The following is a 22,061-nucleotide window of genomic DNA, read 5'->3' as shown; positions in this document are numbered from 1 at the left end:
AATTCGAGCCACATTCGGAAGGTGGTGCGTGCTTTCATTCAGGCCACGAGTTCAGCGTGTGAGTTAAAGACAGCTTCAAGATGAGCTCCATCTTCAGTGCACATTTGCAATGGGTCTTTTTTTCTTTTTTCTTTTCTTTTTTCCCTACTAACTGTTCGATAAAGCTGCAATTTGTAAATATACTTTCTTTATAATTGTATGCAGCGTCCAATCTGTTGTTTCTTGCCGACAGCAAATTGCATAGGAGCAGTATTTACACAGTACAGGTATTCGCACAGATCGGGGTTCGGAGGTCGACATATCGCAACTTCCCGATTTTGCTGGGACCCAAGTCATATTCACCTTAGACATACGGAGTTTGAGAAAAGTGGTTTTCTCACCGCTGCGTCCAGTGGCCGTTCGCAAGGGTCGAACGAGCCGCGTCTCTAGAGGCGCCCGATAAAAAGCGGTTTCATATGTGTTGGGCTATGGCAAGTTATCCGATCTGTTAATGCTCACGAAGTTTCACAGTTGATCACCCAATATACAGTAGTATAGGTTTACCCTCCTCAGTCTTGCTGAAGTCAGTACAGTAATCCCCTCTTTATTTTTGCTGACGTTGAGCCAGTGGTTGATCTTGAGACACCACTCAAACGGGCGATGAAATTTGTCCAGTAAGTTGACTCAGCTCCATCTGTTATTCATCCAGCAACAGTGATGTTGTCGGTGCGTGTGAAGTTAGTGTTGAAGCTGTGCTTAGCCACACAGCGAATGTGTATAGACAATAGAGCAGCCTCCGAGTGTAACTGCGTTGAAGATCGGCGAAGAGAGATGCTGTTGCTAATCCTCATTGATTGAAGTTTACAATGAAGAAGGCGAGTATCCAATTACAGAGGAAGGCACAGATCAAGAAGGCTTATGTCCTCAAGTCTGATGATGAATTTCGATGGGATGATATAGATGATGTTTAACCCCATCATTCCTACCCGGGAATAGGCCACCGACAGTAGCTCGCCAGAGTCCTCTGTTCCGAGCCAGCCATTCACGTTGATTCCGAATGTAGCCCATCTTCTCCTTCCTTTCCCACAGATGATGTCTTTAAAGCTTCTGTTGGCGTTTCTGTAGCACTGGGGTTTTGAGGGTTAGGCCTGCTACTTCATGCCCCAAACCCGTCCTTTCGCAGTTGGGCTTGGGGGCATCCATGCCATGGCGGGATTTTTCCATGGGATGATTGTGTTGAAATCCGAGTTTTGATTGATAAACCACGGCCTGAAGTATGTGTCCATGTTGTCCCGATGGTCCACAGTAGAGTGAACAGCCAGAGAAAGCATACCCGATGTTGACCCGTTGAGGCATTAAATAAACTGGGGCGGATCTGGGTCATTTCTGAGGCTCGGTAAGGGAAAGAAGGAAATTCTGGGTTTACATTGTTCCCACATACCTCCTTTCAACACACCACCTCTTAACTAAATGCATGCCAACTGGTATTGTAGATTTCGACCCTGGAAGAAAGATAACGGCTGTCTGAGTTTTTTATGCCTCTCAATATCTTACAAAATTCTATCGCGTCTCACCTCATCCTCCGCCGCTCCAGAGATAACAGCGCAAGTTTGTCCAACCTCACCTTTTAGCAAGTGTCCTCTAATAAAGGCAATATCCTGCTAAACCTTTGTTCCACACCGTACTGTAAACATACAGTTCCACACCATATCGAGACGGTCCTTGTCCTCATCTGTTGTCTAGGCACACACCAATGGTCTTTGCTGCTTCTTTCAAACTGTCTAATTGACCCCTGTGTTGTCCGACATTTCTGTGGCCTGGAGGAGTCAGTGGTCTTTGTACAATTCGAATGTAAAATATCGTAACCCCGGCCCCACCACCGCCCGAGTATTTGAAAAGCCTCAAGTTCTGGTGCACTTCAGACCTATGCTCCGAATCGATGGCTACTCTTTGTAGAGGCTATTCGGGTAAAGTTATTATTATTAATTTTTTAACTTTTATTCTCAGCTTAGGCTGGTAAAACTCAAGCTATGGGCATAGGTAAACACACTCATTTCTCAATTGCTAGGAATTTTCGTACTGTTCTAGTATTGTGGCTTTTGGAGACTCACATAAATATTGCTGTGTAGACCGCGATGACTTTAGGGTGATACTAACTATAGATATTACTATCGGGACGATGTCCACTCTGTTCATGTTCCAAAATCTCCCTATTTCTTCTTTTAATACAACGTATTTCTGGAGATTTTCACTTATTGATCTCTGTATATTATTTGTGCTTAGAATGACTATATCTATTAAGTAAGTTGTTCTTGCTTGTTTATCTGGACGGTTATTATAGATTATTCTATCAGCAATAACTGAGCAGTGTAATATACTCTATAGGGCTCTGACTCTAAAACTGGATCAGGCTTGTATTTATAGTAAGGCATGGTTTCTTTTAAAAGTTTGTATTTTAAAGGAAAATTGTTCCCAGTCCCTCGTCCCGGTCCTGCTTCCCCAGCCCAGTCTACGACGTGTCCCGTCCTGTTCTTGGTACTTCAGTATCTGCGTCCCGCATTTGGGTCCAGTCTTAATGCCCCCCTCATGACAATTATGGGTATAGCAAAAGTGTTTATTGCCTTAGTTATATTTTTACTGATGAGTTCTGTTTGGCAGATTTTAAGGCTTGAAGTAAAATCTGTGGAAGATTTCCCTTTATGATCTATTTTTGTTTGTTGATATCCGAGGTACTTAATTGTTTCATATTCATTGGTTGCATTGCACTTTGCTGCTGTTTGTATTCTATTAGCTCTATTGCACCTTTCTTTATGTTTAATATTCTGAACGTATCTAGTCCAAAGTTCACGTTTATACCTTTCGTTGTTTCTGATTTGATACCCAATATACGCCCGATTCAGTGAATTAAAAAGCGGGTTCAAAGCTAAACAAACCCATAGTGGGCTTAGAGAGTCGCCCTGGAGAATGTCTCAGCTTATTCTGATAATGGTGACTGTTCTTTTTCGTTGTTAATAGATCGGGTGATTATATTACGTGAAACTTTCATCAGCTATTGAAGGAATTTCATAAGTATTGGGTGAAGTTTATATATTAAGAACTTGTATTAGCCATGAGCGTGGAATAGAATCAAATGTGTTTTAGTCAATGTAACAACATGAAAGATTTCTGCTTTTCTGTTGGTTTTAATTTAGAATCTATCATCAGTTGAACTTTACATCCTCATGCCCTTACGGCATACTTTCTAATCTTTAAGTATATTGTAGTTACCTAAGTGACAAGTTGCGGGATGCATGATGTTCCAATTTTATATATAGTTTGTAAGCAAGTAATGGGACGATAATTTTGACGGATAATCAGTAATTTCTCCTTTGCGTAAGAAAATATTTTACCTTCTATAGAAGCTTGACACTTTTTCAGGATTAAAAAATTATGTATTAGATATGGACGAAGGCAAGTAATTTTTTATACTAATGATTATGCCAGTTCTTTTCCAGTTTGGATTTTTATAACCGCTTTTAGCATATCCACTGTAACTTCAGGTTTCTTCAATTGTGTTGTACGTTCATTTCTCTCCCTAACCCAGCTTGCTGCTTGATCGTGCATCATATGTTTGGCCAGATATTAGATCAAAAGTTCACTATCTGCGGTTGTTGGTCATTCCGTGCTTGGTTCGGTGACATTGTGATGTGTCGCTTTAGACTGTTTCATGAGAATAGGCCGTTCTCTTGTTTTAAACTACATTAATTCTGACTTTGACTATATGGTTAGTAAAAAGCTCAATCATTTAATCGCATATTGTACGGTTTGTTATTTCGTGATACTGATTTGTAACACGAGACACCTTCAGCGCCATCTACCTAAACTATATTTAAATTTGGCCGGGCCGGGGAGCTATCATCCCCTATATTAAACCGTTAGTCGAAGCGAGAGTTACAGGTGCATTGCATTTTCATTATTTTATTGCATAACATTATTTTGGTCTTTCGGTTGCAACACAGACCAAATGCTGGAGGAACTCATTAGTCTAAGCAGTATTGCAGGGGTGTCAAACTCATTTTAGGTCACGGGCCGGATTGGGCAAAATGCCGCTTCATGCGGGCTGGATCAGTTGGGCGCGTGCGAACGCAGCTTTCATTGCCTCCGTTTTTTCAGCCTGTTCTCATGTGTCTCACTCTCTGCTATAACTACAAAGTGTTTCACTTCACAAATTCCGTTTCTTATGAAGACTACTGAGCAAGCATTATTTTTATGATTGGTATTAACTTACAATCATAGGCTTCATATCGCCAGGCCATTAATAATTAAAATAATAGATCTATCTAAAATGATCTCGCGGGCCGGATATAATTGTATGCCGGGCTGGATATGGCCCACGGGCCTTGAGTTTGACACCTATGACTCTATGGAAACGAGTAAACAGTCGATTATTTGGGCCGAGACCCTCCATCAGAACTTTAGGTTGGTTTCATTCTAGCTCTTCAATAACTTTACATCCATTGGGATGAGGTTATTTTTTACTATCGCTCTAAGTTGATCTACGTGTTGTGAATTTACAGGCATGAAGAGATATTTGCTCCATAACTGTTGATGAAATTTGTCTCCGCATGCTGTCATCAGTTTCAAGTTCCATTACTCGGTAATATTCACGCATTGTGAATGTGTTTACTTCTAATGAGCATTTCAACCGTGTCTTTCTACTCTTAACTGCTCAAGTGGTCTCGGTTGTAAGTGGACTACTCCCCTGAGAAACACTCGCAGCAGTCTCAGCCTGGGGTTTTACTGGGCTACTTTGAATGCTGCCAGTATCTTTTTCGGGCTTCCCGGTGCCTACCAGCCTATTCAGCAGTGCGCCATTAATGGTTTGTGTACTGTCATGCCTTGTGCGAGCTCCAGCCATGCCCTGACGATCCCCAGTCAGTGGACGTATCGTGGATCTCTAAAATGAAAGCATTTTGTACTTGTGGTTTCAGCTGCCCCGAAAATGGAGTACAGACGCTAACCAAAGCACGGCCCAATGTGGGCACAAACATGCCTAGATTACTTTCTGCTTTGGTCCGCGGGTGGTTTTTCACTTTTCATCTGCCCTGTATATCTGCAGAACTTTCCCGAATCCGCCACATCGGGCCGGATGGGCGACTGAAAACCTTTCACGGATTATTATATTCGCACAGTTTTTTTTGTAGTTTGCACATTGCTTGTTTTTCCATCCTGTTGGACGCAGTCATTGTAAGCGGAACAAGTGCTACACCTGCCCTTGCACTTCTTCCCTCACCACCATTCAAGGCCCCAGACAGCCCTTCCAGGTGAGGCGACACTTCACCTGTGAGTCGGCTGGTGTGGTATACTGCGTCTGGTGCTCCCGGTGTGGCCTTTTGTATTTTGGTGAGACCTGACGCAGACTGGGAGACCGTTCCGCTGAACACCTACGCTCGGCCCGCCAGAGAACGCAGGATCTCCCAGTGCCCACACACTTTAATTCCATGTCCCATTCCCATTCTGATATGTCTATCCATGGCCTCCTCTACTGTGAAGATGAAACCACACTCAGGTTGGAGGAACAACACCTTGTATTCCATCTGGGTAGCCTCCAACCTGATGGCATGAACATTGATTTCTCTAATTTCCGTTAATGCCCCTCCCCTTCTTACCCCATACCTTATTTAAATCCCTCTTTTTTCTCTCTACCCCTCTCAATCACTCCTTGCCTGCTCTATCTCCCTCTGGTACTCCCGTCCCATGATCCTTTCCCTTCTCCAGCTCTGTATCCCTTTTGCCAATCACCTTTCGGGCTCTCAGCTCCACCCCATCCCCTCCGGTCTTCTATCATTTCGCATTTCTCTCTCCCCCTCCTACTTTCAAATCTCTTACTATCTTTTCTTTCAGTTAGTCCTGACGAAGGGTCTCGGCCCGAAACATCAACAGTGCTTCTCCCTATAGATGCTGCCTGGCCTGCTGCGTTCCACCAGCATTTTGTATGTGTATGTGTTGCTTGAATTTCCAGCATCTGCAGATTTTCTCGTGCGGATGCAGTCCTTCTTTGGTTCTATTATGCTGCTTGAATTTGCTGACTATGCCCGCGAGAAAATGAATCTCAGGGTTGTATATGTACTTTGATCATTTACTTTAAACTTTGAATTTTGAAATGATCCTAGGTAAGGAGGAATAGGAGGCATAATGATGTATCACACGAAAAAAGTGTTCAAAATAATACTTTTATTCACATCAACATCTTTAGTATAAATGTTTACCACTTTTAGAAAGTGTTCATTATATATCTCAATAAATAGACAATAAATTAGCAACCTTTTGGGTCTCCGTCCCCGCATTTAAGTATTTTCACATTAACCCGGCAAATATACATACAGCAGGATTGTCTGAGATGAATTGAGCAGCTAGCTGTTGATCAACTACAGAAGTAATCATGATTGATGGTCAGGAAAGAGATCGAGCATCATTAGCTTGCTAGCACATGGCAAAAATATCTTTGAGGTAATACTGAACTCTATTGCGTTTAAAAACAAGTTAACAGAGCTCAGTGACACCACAAGAGCAAGAGCAAGAAAATTATTATTAAATTATGCAAAATTCTGGAAAATGAATTGCTACGCAGTTAATTTTATATCAGAACTATATTAGATTAGTTCTAAAATAACTGGAATAGAACTAATTACTGCCAACCGCAACGAAACAAGCTGTAGAAAGGCAGTGAGTGAAATGCTGACCGCAGAACAGCTTCTGCAGAACTGGAACTGTTAATCGGTAAAACGGGGAACAAAGAGGACCAATCACCAAATTCAAATCTCATCACAGTAGATTAAATAAATACATCAATAAATATATCGGTGCATAAATATCAAGATAGATCCAGACATTCTCCCTTCTCCAGCACTCACGTAGAATGTTAAGGCAATTTTCATCTGGTAACACAAGGGCGGAGAACAGAAAATTACTGAAGGTAATCTATATATCACGTAGTGGCGAATGGGCGTGAACAAGTTAATGTTGCACAAGTTTAGCATTTAGCACCAGCGATTGGGGTTCCGTTCCCACCGCTCTGAGTTTGTATGTTCGCCCCATGATCGTGTGGGTTTTCTCTGAGTACTCTTGTTTCCTTCCATTTACGTTCTGAAGACAAACGAGTAGTAAGTGGTGAGCATGCTATTTTGCCGCCAGAAGTACGGTGACACCTCCGGGTTCCCCCAGTGTCCTTGGACAGCAATTTTCGTTGATCCATCGAAACGTACGGTGAAACGCATTGTTTTTATGTTTGATAAATAACGGTAATCTTCAGCGTAAAGAAATGCTTATATTGAGCATTTAGGGCAGTATTTTATTTGGTCCGATATATTAACTCGGGTTTCCTCTCCACACAGATTGTGTATTTCCATCATCTTCTGTTTTCATAAATAGCTCTGGAAATTGTTTTATTTTCCTTCCAAAATGTAATATTAGTCCATTTGGATATCCTTTAATACATAAAATGATTAAATTAAATAGTCGTCAGTCTTCGCCGCTTTTGATATCTCTGGAAAGTCTTCAGTGAACTTTATTGACTTTTGTCATAATGAAACGGAGTTGTTGTAAATGTCTCCTGGTCTCATCGTGGGTTATTTCCCAGGCACAGTCACTGAATCCCTAAAAGAGGAAAAGTAATAAAGAAATTTGGTAGATAATGAACAGATATTAATTAGCTGCTTAGACCTGTACATAATCACAGAGAATAATATCAGCCAGCTCACCTTCTGTTTTAGGAACTCTCTCAGAACATGAAAGTATTTAAGAATTGCAGCATTCTTCCTTGGTCTGGACTCTGAGCCTGGTTTCCGGACACAGTCTTCCAGCTCCCTGAGCTGCCGATCCAAGAGAAGCCTGAAGTGTTCCACTGAGCTCTGGGCCCACGTGACTGAGCTCAGGTTCATACTGTAGATCCTGCGGAGGTGATGCAGGGTCTGATGGACAATCCGGATCCAGTCCTGGGCCTGTGCAAAACACACATGGTGACATCAGATAGGGCCATGTTTCCAGTAAAGTTGAGAATTAGAACAGAATGCTTATCTAACATCAACCCCAAACAATAAGCCCTCAGCTGTTGAGGAAGGCAAAAGAAAGGAAATTATAGGCTTTTCCTAACCTCAGTGGTTGAGAAAGTGTTGGAGTCTATTAATAAGGATGAGGCTTCAGGGTACTTGGAAACTAATGAGAAAATAAGTCTCCCTTTTGTAACGTGAAATTTTGCCTGACAAGTTCTTTGAGAAAGTAACTGCAGGGTGGACAAAGAGGCCATGGATGCAATTCATTTGGATTTTCAGAAGGCATTTAATAAGATGCCATATGAGTCTGCCTAACAGGATAAAATACAATAGTGATACAGGCATGGATAGAGGAATGGCTGACAAGCAGGAGGCAACGAGTGGGAATACGGGGGGGGGGGCATTTTCTGGATAGCTGCCAGTGTTTCTCAGGGGTCAGTTTTGGGACCACTACTTTTCACATTGTTTGTCAGTGATTTAGATAATAGAATTGATGGCTTTGTGGCAGGTTTGCGGATGATATTAAGATAAGTGGAGGGGAAGGTAGTGCTGAGGAAGCAATGTGATTGCAGCAGGACTTGGAAGAATAGGTAAATATGTGGCAGATGGAATACAGTGTTGGGAAATGTATGATGATGCAGTTTTGTAAATGTGCAGACTATTATCTAAATGGGGAGAAAATTCAAATATCAGAGGTGCAGAGAGATTTAGGAGTCCTCGTGTAAGACTCCCAGAAGGTTAGTTTACGTGTTAAGAAGGCAAATGCAATGTTAGCATTTATTTCAAGGGGAATAGAATATAAAAGCAAGGAGATAATTCTGAGGCTTTATAAGACACGAATCAGGCGTGTAGTATTGTCAACAGTTTTGGGCCCCATATCTTAGAAAGGATGTGTTGTCATTTGAAAAGAGTCCAGAGGAGGTTCTCGAGGATAATTCCGGGAATGAAGGTGTTAACATACAAGGAACGTTTGGCAGCTTTGAGCCTGTACTCACTGGAATTTAGAAGAATGTGTGGGTATCTTATCGAAACCTACTGAATGTTGAAAGGACTATATAAGATGCATGTGTAGAGGATGTACCCTGTGGTGGGGGTGTCCAGAACTAGAGGGCACAGCCTCCATATTGAGGGGCGACCTTTTAGAACAGATGGAAGGGGAATTTTTTTTAGCCAGAGAGTAGTGACTCTGTAGAATACTCTGCCAGAGGCTGTGGAGGAGGCCAATTGCGTGGGCATATTTAAAGTGGAAATAGTTTTCTGCTTGGTCAGGGCATCATAGGATATGGCGAGAAGGCAGGTGGATGGGGTTGAGTGGGATTCGGGATCAATCATGATGCAGACTAGAGGGGCTGAACGGCCTTGTTCTGCTCCTATGTCTTATAGTCTTGTATGAATTGCAGTCCACAGTTTGCAGGTTAAACTTACTATTAGTAAAACCTCAGATACACGACAGAATGTCAAAGTCCTTGACGGAGTGTGGAACTGATCTGCGAGAATTGCGTCAAAGATACAGGGACATTTAGTCAGAGCACAGGGAATTTTGGTCAGATCTCCTCAAGCCAGAGGTGGTGAGGGAAAGATGGATGTTCAAAAGATATGCAATCAAATGAAGAGGAAGAAAAGAATGTTGATGAAACATGTGTTGTATAAAAAGCTTCAACGTAATATATTCAGACAGCAGTACAAACAATAGTATGCAAAATAAGTCGTCCAAAGGGTACATAACGAAAGAGAGAACAAGTGAAGGAAGATTAAGGCTACACAGCAGAAACTGTAGGTGCTAGGTTAAGGGAAGGGAGAAATATAAAGGGAGAGCGGCCCTTTGACAAGGGCGCACTAAATGACAAATGATGCGCAAAGGCCGTCACTCAAAACTTGAATGGAGGCAAGTCATAAAGCCAGATTTACGTCACCGATCTGAGACCAGGATCAGCCCCGAAAACGGGTCTTGTTCGCCGACTGGAACTCGGGATATGGAAATACCGCAGCTTGTGATCCGAGAGCGGACGCCGGTGCTGCCGAGTTCTGCGTCTGGGGATTGTGTTGTGAGCTCTCTCTGCCATGCTGCCGGATTTTATATGTTAAAATCCGAAAATCGGTGACATCCGAAAAGTGAAATGACTGTGGGATATTTGGGAGCCTGTCGGGAGAGAGCGGCCTCCGCTCTGAAGTAAGTAATCTGAAAGCGGGAGAGTCCCGCAGCAGCGACGGAAAATCCGCCACTGGAGAGAGCAAGCAGCGCTCCGGCTCCGGACTTCATGCGGTCAGCTTGAGGGATCCAAGGTGTTGTGGAGGAAGGGTCAGGCTTGGCAGACGAAGAGTGTGGGACGAGGAAGTGACAGGGTCGGTGCATCGGTGGAGGGTGTATTTTACCAAGGTTGCAGTAGCACTTTGTCTTTCAGCGCTGATATTCGGATCCGCAGAGAAAATTCCTGTCAAATCCGTCCTCGCACTCACCCAACTGTGGTGACACCACAACGCAGGGTGGACAGTGCAGAGAGCACGGGTCACAGCTAACCTGTGGCGATTCGCTCTACGGGGGTACACTTCCCCGTGACTCTGCTCGCTAAATAGAGTGCCTCTGATGTCTTTTAAAATTCATTTATGTTCTTTTTATTATCTAAACGCTCCCATTCCGACTCAGAAAGTGATGCAACCTTCTTCCCTATTGAACATACATTCTAAAGATTTTCCTCATTTTCCGTGTTGCAAGCACTTTCACGCTGTAGTTTTACACTCGCCAGTACATACATTTTGTTGTGAGTTGTCTCAGTTTTATATTTCAATGTTACATGGATTTTATCTCTTGGTTTTAATTCTTTATATTTCTTTTGGAACGAGAAAGGGTTGAATCCGAAGTGAAGATGCCACAAAGACCAAGACGTACACAGCAGATGCCTCTAAGATGAGAAAATCTGCAGATGCTGGAAATCCAAGCAAAACATACAAAATGCTGGAGGAACTCAGCAGGCCAGGCAGCGTTTATAGAAAAGAGTCGACATTTCGGGCCGAGACCCTTCTTCAGTCCTGACTGTTACTCTTTTCTATGGATGCTGCCTGTCCTGCTGAGCATTTTGTATGTGTTGGTTCAACATCAGACGCCTCTTACAAGAGTAACGAGAGGGAAGGTAAGCTTTGTTCTTCCAGTTTGCGTTGTACCTCACCCTGCCAGTGGAGGAGGTCCCCGCAGCACGAATGAGAGCGGGGTTGAGAATTACAGCGGTTTCAAATCCTGCAATCTGTAGTTTTATTTGATAATTTACAAACACGTTCAATTTCGGAAGTGACCTAAGCTTTTCTTGCCTCGGGTTACTTTCGCTTTTGTTCCAGTGGCAAACGGGGCCGGAGTCTTTCCTGGGAGCAGCGGCAAGAAAGAAGAGCCATCCGACTAGGTGTCCAAACGGTTCGATTTAAACGAGAAACCGAAATGTCTTATTTAAATACAGACTACAGCAACAACTACAAACACACTCTGTGCTTAGAGAGCACGGTCATGGACTGGAGTACTCGCGCGGTGAGAGTCGCTATGGCCTTGGCTTTCTGCACTGGCCACCCTGCGATGTGGTTTCACTGGATCTGGGTGAGTGTTAGGTTCGAATTTAACTTAATCTGTTTGTGGCACTGATGATCAGTGCTGAAAGGTGCAGTGTAACTGTAACCCTGATAAAAATGCAGCCCCCACCGAGGCACGGACACAGTCATGTCCGCAAACCCACCGTCGTTCACTGCTAAAGCTAATCCACCCTCCACAACTCTTTGGACCCCCGAACTGAACGAACACATGAAGCCCACAACCGGAGCGCTGCTTGTTCTCTCCAGTGGCGGATTTTCCGTCGCTGCTGCGGGACTCTCCCGCTTTCAGATTACTTACTTCAGAGCGGAGACCGCTCTCTCCCGACAGGCTCCCAAATATCCCACAGTCATTTCACTTTTCGGATGTCACCGATTTTCGGATTTTAACATATAAAATCCGGCAGCATGGCAGAGAGAGCTCACAACACAATCCCCAGACACAGGACTCGGCAGCACCGGCGTCCGCTCTCGGATCACAAGCTGCGGTATTTCCATATCCCGAGTTCCAGTCGGCGAACAAGACCCGTTTTCGGGGCTGATCCTGGTCTCAGATCGGTGCTTTATTCAGTGTCGGGTGAAGATGGCATTGGGCCGTGTATGGAGAGTTTGCAGTGTGTGGCTGTTGTTGACCGTGACCCTGACCCTGGGCTGTGAGAGGCTGCAGTTACTGCAAGCTCTCAACAAAGAGACTCTGGGCAAACTGGATGAAATGGTGAGTTGAGACCGGTCCTGACAGTCCCGGGCTGTTTGTTGTTAACGATCAGGTGATTACAAAGAGTCTGTTCTCTGGTGTTTCTGTGTGTCGCGATTGTCAGTAACGTTGGTATCTTCTGTCTCAGGGTGGCCGCCTCCTTCGACAGTGTGTGACTGAGAGGCTGTCGTTGAAAACCAAGCCCTTGGACCTGGTGAAACTTTCCGCGGAGGCCCATGTGAGTAAACTCCGGATTTCACTTCTATGTAATTAATTGGAGACATAATGTGAAGGATCGGATCTGAACTTTACCCAGATAATTTGATTATATCAGAATATGAATTCTTTCTCTCCATGTCTCATTTTGTGACTCTATCACTCTGACTTTCAGGACCACATTCACACGGTCACCAATAAACACGTCACCCTTTATCACCTTCTGCTAATTTTTCCTCTCCCTCCCTGTGTGTTCCTCTCTCTCTAAATATCTCTCCCTCCCCAGTGACATTTGAGTTCTGTTGATCTCCGGAAATGCTTGCATCATCTCAGATCGTCACTCTACCTATGTGCTTCATTGGTGATGGAGCCACCTACTTCACTTTAAATGCATGATCCCTGTCTTGCACTGAAAAAATAATGAGATTTCTCATTAAATTATTTTACATTATAGCTGGTCCATTGGTATCAAGGAGATAAAAGCTGAGGGTAGACCTGACAGTGGCGTACCGTATCATGCGTGGTTCTATGATTGTAGACATCTATAAACTTTCACATGGAAGAGATTTTTATGACCAATGTTATAGATTTAATGCAAAACTTTGGAGTGCAGGATAGCAGGGGAAAAAACCACAATGCATAGATGGAATTTGGAACAAACATCTTAAGACAGAAACTCTCACAATATCTGTTCAAAGTTCAAGTGAATTTATTATCAAAATAGATCTATTTCATGATATACAACCCTGAGATTTGTTTACTTGCTGGCATACTCAGTAAATACTCACTAGAAAGAGGTGGCATAGGGTCTGAAGGTATTATTGTGGATAGAGCTGTGGAATTGCAATGGTAAAAAGTCCCTGATGGGAGTTCTATACAGATGCCCAAACAGTAGTAAGGATGTTGCCTCCAAATTACAATGGAGGATAGAAATTGCATGCCAAAAGGGCAATGTTACAACAGTCATGGGGGACTTCAACATACAGATAGTTTGGGAAAATCAGGCTGGTGTTAGATTACAGGAGGTAGAATTTCTAGAGTGCCTATGAGATGGCTTTTCAGAGCAGCTTGTGGTTGGGCCAACTAGTATCAGCTATTCTGGATTGGGTGTTTTGCAAAGAACCAGAATTGATTAGAGAGCTCGAAGTAAAATAACCTATCGGGTAAAGTGATCATAATATGATGAAAAACGCCCTGAAAATTGAAAAGGAGAAGTTTCAGATGTATCAGTGTTACAGTGGAGTACTGTATTGAGGATTACAGAGGCATGAGAGAGGAGTTGGCCAAAATTGATTGGAAAAGAACACTGGCAGGGATGACAGCAGAACAGCAATAGTTGGAATTTCTGGAAGTAATTTGGAAGGCCCAGGATATATACATCACAAAGAAGAAGTAGTATTCTAAAGGAAAGATGACACAACTGTGGTGAAAAAGAGAAATCTTAGCCAACATAAAAGCCAAAGAGAGGGCATATAATTGAGCAAAGGTTGGTGGGAAATTAGAGGATTGGGAAGCTTTTAAAAAACTAACAGAAGGGAACTAAAAAAGTCATTAAGGAGGTAAAGATGGAATAAGAAATAAGCTAGCCAATAATATTAAAGAAGATATCAAAAGTTTCTTCAGATATATAAAGTGTAAAAGAGAGACAGGAGAGATATTGGAGAATGATGCTGGAGGGATAGTATTAGGGGGCAAGGAAATGACGGATGAACTGAATAAGTATTTTGCATCAGTCTTCACTGTGGAAGACTCCAGCAGTGTGGTAGAAGTTCCAGGTGTCAGGGATCATGCAGATTGTGTGAAGTTACCTTTACTAGGGAGATGGTTCTTGGGAAATTGAAAGGTTTGAAGGTAGATAAATAACCTGAGCTAGATGGTAATGACCCCAGACTTCTGAAAGAAGTGGCTGAAGAGATTGTGGTGGCGTTAGTAATGATCTTTTGAGAATTACTAGATGCCGGAATGGTTTTGGAAGACTAGAAATTTGGAAATGCCACTCCACTCTTCAAGAAAGGAGAGGGGGAGAAGAAAGGATACTATAGGCCAGTTGGTCTGACCTCAGTGCCTGGGAAGATGTTGGAGTTGCTCATAAAAGATGAGGTCTTAGGGTACTTGCCATAATCAGCATGGTTTCCTCAAGGGAAAATCTTGCCTGATAAATCTGTTATAATTTTTTAAAATAACAAACAGGATGGACAAAGCAGAATTGGCTGATGTGGTGTACAGTGCTTGAATTTTCAGAAGGCCTTTGACAAGGTGCCACACATGAGGCTGCTTAACAAGCTATGAGCCCATGATATTACAGGAAAAATTCTAGTATGGATAAAGCAGTGGGTGATTGGCAGGAGGCAAAGACTGGGAATAAAGGGAGCCTTTTCTGGTTGGCTACTGGTGACTTAGTGGTGTTCCACAAGGGTCTGTGTTGGGACTGATTCATTTTATTTTATATATCGTGATTTAGATGATGGAATTTCTGGCTTTATTGCAAAATTTGCAGGCAATATGAAGGTGGAGGGGCAGGAAGTTTTGAGGAAATAGGGAGGCCGCAGAAAGACTTTGACAGATTAGGAGAATGGGCAAAGAAGTGGCAGATGGAATACAGTGTCAGAAAGTATAGTTCATGCACTTTGGTAGAAGAAATGAAAGGGTTGACTCTTTGCTAACTGGGGAGAAAATACAAAAAACTGAGATGTAAAGAAACTTGGGAGTCCTTGTGCAGGATTCCCTAAAGGTTAATTTGCAGGTTCAGTCAAATGCAATGTCAGCATTCATTTCAAGTGGACTTGAATATAAAAACAAGGATGTAACATTGAAAATTTATAAAGCACTGATGAGGCCTCATTTGGAATATTGTGAGCGGTTTTGGGCCCCTTATCTAAGAAAGAATGTGCTGGAACTGGACAGGATTCAAAGGAGGTTCATGAACATGATTTCAGGATTGAATGGCTTGTCATATGAAGAGTGCCATTGGCTCTGGGCCTGCAATCACTAGAATTCAGAAGAATGAGGGGTGACCTGAAAGAAACCTACCAAATGTTGAAAGGCTTGATAGAGTGGATGTGGAGAGGATGTTTCTTACAGTGGGAGAGTCCAAGACCAAAGGACCCAGCATCAGAATAGAGGGGCATCCTTTCAGAACAGAGATGAGAACATAGAATAGTACAGCACATTACAGGCCCTTCGGCCCACAATATTGTGCTGACCCTCAAACCCTGCTTCACATATAACCCCCCACCTTAAATTCCTCCATATACTTGTCTAGTAGTCTCTTAAACTTCACTAGTGTGTCTGCCTCCACCACTGACTCAGGCAGTGCATTCCACGCACCAACCAATCTTTGAGTGAAAAACCTTCCTCTAATATCCCCCTTAAACTTCCCTCCCCTTACATTAAAGCCATGTCCTCTTGTACTGAGCAGTGGTGCCCTGGAGAAGAGGCGCTGGCTGTCCACTCTATCTATTCCTATTAATATCTTGTACACCTCTATCATGTCTCCTCTCATCCTCCTTCTCTCCAAAGAGTAAAGCCCTAGCTCCCTTAATCTCTGATCATCATCCATACTCTCTCAACCAGGCAGCATCATGGTAAATCTCCTCTGTACCCTTTCCAATGCTTCAACATCATAGAAACATAGAAAATAGGTGCTGGAGTAGGCCATTCGGCCCTTCGAGCCTGCACCGCCATTCAGTATGATCATGGCTGATCATCCAACTCAGAACCCTGTACCTGCTTTCTCTCCATACCCCCTGATCCCTTTAGCCACAAGGGCCATATCTAACTTCCTCTTAAATATAGCCAATGAACCGGCCTCAACTGTTTCCTGTGGCAGAGAATTCCACAGATTCACCACTCTCTGTGTGAAGAAGTTTTTCCTCATCTCAGTCCTAAAAGGCTTCCCCTTTATCCTTAAACTGTGACCCCTCGTTCTGGACTTCCCCAACATCAGGAACAATCTTCCTGCATCTAGCCTGTCCAATCCCTTTAGAATTTTAAACGTTTCAATAAGATCCCCCCTCAATCTTCTAAATTCCAGTGAGTATAAGCCTAGTCGATCCAGTCTTTCTTCATATGAAAGTCCTGCCATCCCAGGAATCAATCTGGTGAACCTTCTCTGCACTCCATCTATGGCAAGAATGTCTTTCTTCAGATTAGGGGACCAAAACTGCACACAATATTCTAGGTGCAGTCTTACCAAGGCCTTTTACAACTGCAGTAGAACCTCCCTGCTCCTGTACTCAAATCCTTTTGCTATGAATGCCAACATACCATTTGCCTTTTTCACTGCCTGCTGTACCTGCATGCCCACCTTCAATGACTGGCGTACAATGACACCCAGGTCTCGTTGCATCTCCCCTTTTCCTAATCGGCCACCATTCAGATAATAATCTGTTTTCCTGTTCTTGCAACCAAAATGGATAACCTCACATATATCCACATTGAATTGCATCTGCCATGAATTTGCCCACTCACCTAACCTATCCAAGTCACCCTGCATCCTCTTAGCATCCTCCTCACAGCTAACACCACCGCCCAGCTTTGTGTCATCCGCAAACTTGGAGATGCTGCATTTAATTCCCTCATCTAAATCATTAATATATATTGTAAACAACTGGGGTCCCAGCACTGAGCCTTGTGGTACCCCACTAGTCACTGCCTGCCATTCTGAAAAGGTCCCATTTACTCCCACTCTTTGCTTCCTGTCTGCCAATCAATTCTCTATCCACATCAATACCATACCCCCAATACTGTGTGCTTTAAGTTTGTACTCTAATCTCCTGTGCGGGACTTTGTTAAAAGCCTTTTGAAAATCTAAATATACCACATCCACTGGCTCTCCCCTATCCACTCTACTAGTTACATATTCAAAAAATTCTATAAGATTCGTCAGACATGATTTTCCTTTCACAAATCCATGCTGACTTTGTCCGATGATTTCACCTCTTTCCAAATATGCTGTTATCACATCTTTGATAACCGACTCTAGCATTTTCCCCACCACCAATGTCAGACTAACTATAATTCCCCGGTTTCTCTCTCCCTCTTTTTTAAAAAGTGGGGTTACATTAGCCACCCTCCAATCCTCAGGAACTAATCCAGAATCTAAGGAGTTTTGAAAAATTATCACTAATGCATCCACTATTTCTTGGGCTACTTCCTTAAGCACTCTGGGATGCAGACCATCTGGCCCTGGGGATTTATCTGCCTTAATCCCTTCAATTTACCTAACACCACTTCCCTACTAACATGTATTTCCCTCAGTTCCTCCATCTCACTAGACCCTCGGTCCCTTACTATTTCCGGAAGATTAATTATGTCCTCCTTAGTGAAGACAGAACCAAAGTAGTTATTCAATTGGTCTGCCATGTCTTTGTTCCCTATGATCAATTCACCTGTTTCTCACTGTAAAGGACCTACATTTGTCTTGACCAATCTTTTTCTTTTCACGTATCTATAAAAGCGTTTACAGTCAGTTTTTATGTTCCCTGCCAGCTTTCTATCATCTTTTTTCCCTTTCCTAATTTAGCCCTTTGTCCTCCTCTGCTGGTCTCTGAATTTCTCCCAGTCCTCAGGTGTGCCACTTTTTTTTGCTAATTTATATGTTTCTTCTTTGGACTTGATACTATCCCTAATTTCCCTTGTCAGCCATGGGTCTACTACCTTCCCTGGTTTATTCTTTTGCCAAACTGGGATGAACAATTGTTGCAGTTCATCCATGCGATCTTTAAATGCTTGCCATTGCATATCCACCGTCAACCCTTTAAGTATCGTTTGCCAGTCTATCTTGGCTAATTCACGTCTCATACCTTCAAAGTTACCCTTCTTTAAGTTCAGAACCTTTGTTTCTGAATTAACTATGTCACTCTCCATCTTAATGAAGAATTCCACCATATTATGGTCATCCTTCCGATAGTGAGGCGACCAGAACTGGACACAGTACTCCAAGTGTGGCCTAACTAGAGTTTTATAGAGTTGCATCATTACATCACGTTTCTTACACTCTATCCCTCGACTTATGAAAGCTAACACCCCATAAGCTTTCTTAACTACCCTATCTTTCAGGGAACGCCTTTAGCCAGAGAGTGGCAATTCTGTGGAATACGGTGCCATGGGCAGCTGGGGAGGCCATGCCTTTATGTATACTTAAGACTGATGTTGATGCATTCTTGATTGGTTGCGGCATGAAGGAATTTGGGGCTGAGATGAAAAATGGATCAGCCATGATGAAATGGCAGAGCAGACTCGAAGGGCCAAATGATGTAATTCTGCTCTGATGCATTATAGTCCTATGGTCTAAATCCAAGAGACATATTAGAATAAATGAAAGACCGCACGCAACAGTGCAGAAGGTAACAAACTGTGGTAATACAAAAGGGAGAAAAAATAATAATAGTAAATAACCAATAAAAATCGAGAGCATGAGATGAATATTCCTTGTAGTGAGTCCTTTGGTTCTGGAAACAGTTCGGTGATGGAGCAAGTGAAGTTAAATGAAGTTATCCCCACTGGTTCAAGGACACAATGGTTAAGGGGTATCTAGATGAGCACTCGAATTGCCAAAACATAAAAAGCTGTGTACTGGGTCAGTCTTGGTAAATGGCATTGGTTAAGTTCGATGGGGATAGGGTAGGTTGGGGGAAGCTAAGGGAACTGCTTCTGTAACACTTTCATTTGTCACCACTCAAAGTCTGAAGGTTGTAATTGCTGATGCACTATACTTTTTAAAAAGTATACAATGGTCAGTGTACATCAAGCTCTTGACTTAACAAACCTTTTTGTCATATGGCAAAACTCCCCTTCTTATTTCCTCCTTTCCTGTTCTTCCTTCACCTGTTTTTCATTCCTCTAAGAATTTCAATCTCTTCATGAGATTGGACATGATTCAAAAATCTCTCCCTCACTGTCTGTGTCTTGAGGAGATCAGCCCAAATTTCTCTAGATTCACTCTGTAACTGGAAGTCCCTGCAGCATTAATGCCATTCATGCAAATTAGTTCTGCAATCTGTCAAGGACTCTAGCATTCTCCCCTGCACCTGTAATCTCCTTTCACTGTTTAATCTATTAACTGTAGACTACAGTTGACATGGCTCTGCACTTTGATGAGTTCACTGAAGTTAGCAGTCCCTTAGTTAAGGTCTGTTTGTTTGAAGTTAATGGCTGATTTTGTCTTGTCCTATTCTACTGAGAGTCATAAGCATTCTGTTCTCAACTTTACTGGAACCATGGCCCTATCTGATGTCACCATGTGTGTTTTGCACAGGCCCACGACTGGATCTGGATTGTCCATCAGACCCTGCATCACCTCCGCAGGATCTACAGTCACGTGGGCCCAGAGCTCAGTGGAACACTTCAGGCTTCTCTTGGATCGGCAGCTCAGGGAGCTGGAAGACTGTGTCCGGAAACCAGGCTCAGAGACCAGACCAAGGAAGAATGCTGCAATTCTTAAATACTTTCATGTTCTGAGAGAGTTCCTAAAACAGAAGGTGAATTAACATGAAACCTTGTGATCACCATCACGTTTATTCAAACACTTTATATTGGTTTATTATATAATGTATTTCATTTTCTCTCTTTCAGGGATTCACTGCCTGTGCCTGGGAAGTAACCTGTACTGAGACCAGGGCACATCTACAACAGCTCCTTCTCATTATGGCAAAAATCAGCAGAGTTCACTGAACAATTACCAGAGACAACTTTTATAAGGGACTAAAATTGGTGACTATTTATTTAATAATAACCTTCTTTGATTAAAAAGAATATGTGAATTGACTAATATTACATTTCAAAACAAAAGCAATTGCTGGAGATTTGAATGAAAACCTCATCGGGTGGAAATGCTCCGTACATGTTGAGAGGAAAACTGAGTTATTTCCTTGGACCCAAAAAAAAACTACCAATATTATCAATGATTATCAGCCTGAAGCATTAACTATATTTCTCCTCCTCCCGCCACCCGCCTCACTGCTGTCTAAACAATGGAACATTTTCAGTATTTTCTGTTTATGATGCATTATGTTGTTACATTGCAGAGATTTTCAGTTGACAAATAATGGAGAACAGAGTGCCTGGAACTTTATTTTTTAGTGTTGAATTAATTTATTGATATTTATTTTTGTATTACTACTATGTAATGAAATGTGAATTTGATGATTGTTCCTGTATCTGTCCATCATTTAAAAGACTGGAAGCTACTGCAATGCAAAGTTTCATTTCTGGAGAAGGTACTCTGTTGCCATCTTTTCCTGTGTACGTGTGGCTAAAAAAGCCTTTAATTTATTGTTATTGCGAGATATCGAATGGATAATATTTTTCTAAGTAAAACATTTCAGTAAAGATATATCTGTATTATTTATTCTCAATATTACACAATTTTATAATAATGACTTTTGTGTTTGCTGATTTTCTCAGGAGAATAAGATTTTCCCTTCATTTTCCCTGTCATAGGCATTCCCCTCCATTCTATACTTCCCTTCAGCAGATGAGGCATATGCATACATCTTGAAATTAATTGTCTTAATTTTCTGTTTTCTGTATGATACATGGATTTAAACAAATATTCTCCTGTTGAGTGAGAAACATTTGAGCCTGAAATGAAGATATAACTAGCTTAACAGCAGAAACCATATGCAGTAGTACCCCGAGGGATGATAACCTGTTGTTTTTCTTGCTTATATTGAGCTCACTGTGACAGTGGGGGAGGCTGCAATTTGGTTAGAATGGAATTAGGATTGAGAACTAAAGTGGTTTCAGATTCCAGCATCACAAATTTAAATTTAAGTTTGTAATAATAATAATAATAATAATAATAATAATAATAATTAAATACTTCATTGATCCAGAGTGGGAAATTCTTTCATTCAGCAATATTTAAAAACACACTTAGCAGTGTGCAGACTTCCTCCAAGCCATTAGACTCCTCAATTCCCAGAGTCTAGTTGACACCAATTTACACACACACACACACACACACACACACACACACACACACACACACACACACACACACACACACACACACACACAACACACACACACACACACACACACACACACACACCTTCACTCGCTTTGCAATCTTTGCTCATTTCTTTCTCAATTCCTGCTAAAATATTGTTTACATTTACATTCATATTTACATTTACATCAGCTGTTATTATATTGTAATTTGCTCTTTATTGTGCCTATTGTCTTGTTTACTAATTATTGTACTGTCTTGCATTGTTTTGTGCTGTCTCATCTACTTTCAGATTCCTTATTTCAGAGCAGAAGTTACTGCTTTGTGTCACTCACCCAAATACTTCTCTGGAATGAATTGGCTGGCAATTCATTTTCCATAACTTCATGGAAATAAGATAGTACAGTTTTTGTCCAGCTTGCTTTCATGGTAACTTTTCAAGTTGAGAGTTCAATTGCCATTCATTTTCCTGAAAACCCTTCCTCTGATCATCGATGTTGCAATGAGAATATGCATGAGAATGACCCAATTTACACTGAGCCCACTCAGATGGTGGCTTCACAGAACCATTGGACTTGACTTCATTTCTCACCATGGTGATGATTATGCATTTGTCCTC

At 42.2% G+C, this 22,061-nt stretch overlaps 1 pseudogene; it reads left to right on the top strand.

Moving 5' to 3' along the window:
- Window positions 1-12,178: 12,178 nt before the first annotated feature.
- Window positions 12,179-20,846, top strand: LOC132384439 (interferon alpha-1-like; annotated as a pseudogene).
- Window positions 20,847-22,061: the final 1,215 nt, after the last annotated feature.

Source organism: Hypanus sabinus, chromosome X1, assembly GCF_030144855.1.
Source record: "Hypanus sabinus isolate sHypSab1 chromosome X1, sHypSab1.hap1, whole genome shotgun sequence".
Lineage (NCBI taxonomy): Eukaryota > Metazoa > Chordata > Chondrichthyes > Myliobatiformes > Dasyatidae > Hypanus > Hypanus sabinus.
Note: the sequence above shows the minus strand (reverse complement) of the source record. Positions and strands in the feature narration are given on the sequence as shown.